Below are 5,122 nucleotides of genomic sequence, written 5' to 3'. Positions count from 1 at the left end.
TTTGGCGCCTGCCTTTGGTCCAGGGCATGATCCTGGAGTCCTGGGATCGAGTCCCACGTTGGGCATGGAGCCTGCTTCTCCCTCCTCTGTGTCTCTGCTTCTCTCTCTCTCTCTCTCTCTATGTCTATCGTAAATAAATAAATAAATAAATAAATAAATAAATAAATCTTTAACCTCCCCCCCCAAAAAAATAAATAACTACAACTTTCTTTTTTTTATGTAGGCTCCGTGCCCCATGCAGGCCTTGAACTCATGACCCCAAGATCATAACCTGAGCCGAAACCAAGAGCTAGATGCTCAACCGACTGAGCCACCCAGGCACCCCCTACAACCACAACTACAACTTCAGAAATGCTTTTCTAGTTAAAATGAGACCCCCCCGGGGACAATAGCATATAAATATTTTCTATTTCAAGAAATACAACCATTAACCCTCTCTGTCCTCAGCGTTAGAGCTAAGTTTTCTCGTTAATATTGTCTATCTGCTCCTTGTGGACCATTGGGTTCTAAACAGAGTATGTTTTCTTTTTTCTTTTTTTTCTCTTTCTCTTTCCACAGGGAACACCTACCTCGATACCCTGCTGAACACATTCATGTTATTTATTCATTAAGAGACCCAGCAAAGACAGACACACTTTAACGAGGGGTATGGACCCACTCGCAGGAGGGTCTGGGTCCTGTACGTGGTTCAGGAGATGCTGGAAGCCCAGTCAACAGTGGGGAAGAGAGCCAGCTGCGGGCTGGTTGGCAGCACTGCCGTGTGGCAAGGCTCCTGACGAAGGGCACATCCATCAAGGTCCTGTGGCAGCAACAGGGGTTCACTCACCCTGGGGTAGTTGAGGCAAACTTTCCTCCTAGGCCACCCAGGAGAGTGGACCTCTCCATGCATGACACCAGCCACTCATGTGTGACTTGAGAAATCCTCTGGAGCCTCGGGAGGCATCTAGGAAGGTGCAGGGGAGCTGACAGCCCGGGGGCAGTGGAAATTTGGGGTGAAATTTGGTTTAGGGCTCCAGGCCCTCCAGCTCCAGAGGGACAATCCTGGGGAGCAGGCTGCAGAGCTCCTTGGGGGCCTCCAGGGGCTCGGGCCCCAGCTGCTTAAACTTGTCCCAAGTTCAGGAATGTGCTTTTCACTGATTCCCCTCCTGTCTTGTCCTGATGATTTGGGGTCACTCCTTATTAGGCTCCCTGTGCCCGTGGCCTCAACACAGGTCTCAGTGAGGGACACCAAACTCTTGACACCCCTCAGGGCCCCTGGGGACGAGAATAAAGGTCAGTGCTAAGAACTCTGAGAGCAGGATTCGGAGCAAACAGAAGCCCTGATGCTTTATCAAGGAAGGCAGGGGCCTGCATCTGCTCTCAAGGGAGAGAAAGGAGACAGACACCTCAACCTCACCTTCTTTCTTCTCTCAGGACAGCTGCTGTTCTCTGTTGGCTGAATTCACCTGAACTCTTATCAGCAAGAGCTCCCATCTCAGGTGCTCCCACATCTGCCACATGGCAAAGGTGCAAATGGAAGGCCATCTGCACGCAGAGGCCCCAAATCATGGATGCCTCCTCCAGGGCTCTGCAGAGCACCATCTCCACCAGTGTCCCCAGCACCCCCACCATCCCGTGTCCCCAGCGGCCCCAGCATGGGGTAGCTGGACCACAGCACTGACAGGCACGTCCTGTGTGTCTAAAACGAATCTGGGATAAATAAGTGCAAGGATCCTCACACCTAGGCAGGCTCAACATCTTTTCCCTGTGTTTGACAATGAACTACAATCCACTATTCTCTAGAGAGTACACAAGAGACGAGTGCTAATGAACACAACTGGAAATGTTTCCTCTGTAAGAAAAATTATACTTTGTTGCCTGACAGCATGAGAGCGGGTGTTTAAAAACATAGACAAAACCCAGATGCATGTTCGGAAGCAGACTGTTCTCCATCATGGCCAAGAGAAGGCGCCTAACGATGTTTCTGGAGCATTAAATAGTGGACAAATAATGATTCCTCAGCTCCACCACGCAACTGGGCATGTGGGAAGGTAGGGACATGCACAAACACTTCCAGGAGCCAAGATACCACAGGACACTGGACCCCAAGGCCTGTATACAGTGAGCAGGAACACAGCCACTCAATGGTTTGGTGGTTGGAGGAGGAAGAAAATGTTATGGCGACTATCAAACTCCAATTGCACGTCAGCAGTCCATTGGATTGACTGGTTTTTACTGTTGGATTTGCTGGTTTTTACTGTTGTCTCTATGACTCTGAGAAGCCAGAGGAATGGGCCCAGAACAAACTCAAAGATCTAAAGAAACACCAAGCAGCAGTTGCAGGGTAGACACTGGGAAACTCTGGACAAGTAAACCTGCGGTATAGACATATCCATTCTGGACGGTAAGGGATCAGGTTCCAAGAACAGCCCAGAAAACATGGCGGTGAGGGAAGTCCACAGCATAGGGTGCTTCACAGGAAAGCTGAAACCACAGGGGTCACCACTGAGCCACTAAGCCCTGGAAGGCTCTGGGACCTCTAAGGGTGTGCGGCCAGTGCTGAACGCTGAAAAATCTGGGTTGAAGAAGTTTATCAGGATGAGTAGTTAGAAAATGGCTGTAACCGTCTATGGATGTGGAAATAAATGTCCCCAGATGAGGATGGAAGTTTGGGAAAAGGAAAGGAGCATTAGTCAAAGGCACTCTAGCAAAAGGAAACCGAACCAAGGTTATCTCTGAGTCTACACTAGGGGGCTAAATACGTCTACAAAATGGCTATTAGAGTAACATGATAAATACAATTTCTTCTTCAAAAACACAGAACATTCTGTGGACACTGATGCTACACGTTGTGATATTTCCAAATTATTTCATCTCAGTCATGAAACATAGGCCTCGCACCACATGGAATATTACGGACTTCTCTTGGTATATTTTAGAACAAAAAATAAAAAAGATGGCGTGATTTAATATACCTTTTCTTCCTCAACAGAAAACATCAGTTGCCAAGTATCACGACAAAACCCCAAGGTTATTAATTCATAAGATCCCATAAGTCATTTTATTATTTTAATCGAAAAACAACTTGTTTTGTAATTATTTATCATTGTAAGGAAAAGCTCCAGATCTCCCTTCTATTATAAGATCATGCGATCTGTCACTAACAGAATCTTGAAACTTTCCAATTCCACATGCCCTAAGGGCCAATTCCTTCTTATTAGAGAGTAAGACAATGGGATTCCCACTGAAGCTAAATTAACATAAATAAGTTAAAGCAATAGACCTTAACCTATAAATTCAAGTTTGGTTTTTTTTTTTTTTTACGCAACATTACATCTAAATATTTGACTATCACTTCAAATATAACACAGAAACTGAATTCATATTTTTGTCATAAACCACGGTTAGCTTTTTAGGAGACAATTCTCCATGGTTTTCTTGTGGTTTGCATGACTTGCAGTGAGGCACTGCCGTCCTTTCTTCTTGGCTCCTTTTTTTCAGGTTTATTTACATAGCAAGCAGCTTAGAAAGGAGGAATATTGTTTCGTTCTGTAACACAGGCACGCATGCCTCCCTTCCAGGGTAGTAGTGCTATGTCTCCAGACATACCTATGGCTAGTTACAGAAGGTTCCAGCGCCCTAACTCAGGCTTCCTGTCCTGAAACACAAGCCACTATGTGTGTAAGCGCCATCTTGCCTCCTTGTGGCACCCTTTGGACCTGGGAAACGGGCACAAATATTCGGATGCTATAGTGAGCAAGAAACCATTGTTGGTCCCTGCCTTTGGACTCCTAGGTCAGCTACCAGCACCCATGCAGCTGTGGTCAACCTGTTGCCTTGGAAGCTGGGTGGCCTCAGACCCTCCATAGTGGTCCGCAAAGCTCCCCGCTTCCCTAAATTAATCCAGTCTTATAGTTTCAAAAGTAAAATTGTCTGTGGTATCATGTTGAAGTGATGTAATTCCTGCCCCGATAGTCAGTGCCATGCCAATAAATTGATATATAAGAACAAACAGGGAGCTGTAATACAAACATTAAATACATGACTACAAGAGAACCTCTTTCACCATTCTTGGACTCCCAGTCAGATCAAGGTCGCATCAAAGGGGTCACAGAAAAGTGATACAGAAGATTTTCTGGGTGAATGTCTTCCTTCTCCTCAAAGAAAGGGGGGGCGCTTACTACCTTCAGACTCAAGCCCAGCCTAAATATGGCTTCGTGGGCTCTCTTGGGGACCCTCCCAGCAGGTGGCTGAGTCCTGTGCTGGAGTCTGAAGTCAGATGAGAAACTGGCTAACTGCTCGTGGCAGAGGCAGGTCAGTGCTGTACCTCTGGAGTTACAGAGACAACTGTCTACCTCCCATGAGGCCAAATTGGGCCTCTCCAAAGAGGAAGCCAGGCTGAATACATTTTAATTACGTATTTCCCAACAAAACCTTCTGGAGAGCTAAAGGCTGGCAAAGCACGTCTGTGTGGGATAGCTCACTCACAAACCACAAGTGGAGGGTAAAAACCCAGTCACAGGAAAGGACACAACATTTGCACATAAGTGTCACAGCTGTAGAAGTCCTTGTGATAAGAATCTTTAATTCACAAAGATGCCCCATGAGGGAAGAAAGAATACAAACCTTCTGTCGACCGGAGAGCTTAAAGCTCTCAGCAAGAAGAAACGTTCCTGATCTTTCCCTTCTTCCCTTTCTCCTCCCTCCCCAGAGGAGCTCAAGCTGCAGTCATTTTAGAGGGAGGGATAACAAAAAGAAAAGAAGAAGGACTAAGCTTTCTCTTTAATCTACATCCCTGATTGAGGGGTCACCCAGTTTAGTAGAAGAGGAGATGTGGGGGTGGATTTTATATTATATTAGACCTGATGTTTTTAAATCATGACACAGTACTGGATATTCTTACTCGCAAATTAAAATAGGTCATTACCTGATGGCTTCAAGAAAATTAATGGGGGCAGCCTGGGTGGCACAGTGGTTTAGCCTGCAGCCCGGGGTGTGATCCTGGAGACCTGGGATGGAGTCCCACGTCGGGCTTCCTGCATGGAGCCTGCTTCTTCCTCTGCCTGTGTCTCTGCCTCTCTCTCTCTCTCTCTCTTTCTCTCTGAATAAATAAATAAATAAATAAATCTTAAAAAAAAGAGAA

Source organism: Vulpes lagopus, chromosome 14 (genome assembly GCF_018345385.1).
Source record: "Vulpes lagopus strain Blue_001 chromosome 14, ASM1834538v1, whole genome shotgun sequence".
NCBI lineage: Eukaryota > Metazoa > Chordata > Mammalia > Carnivora > Canidae > Vulpes > Vulpes lagopus.
The sequence above is the reverse complement of the archived record's forward strand: the minus strand, read 5'-3'. Positions refer to the sequence as shown.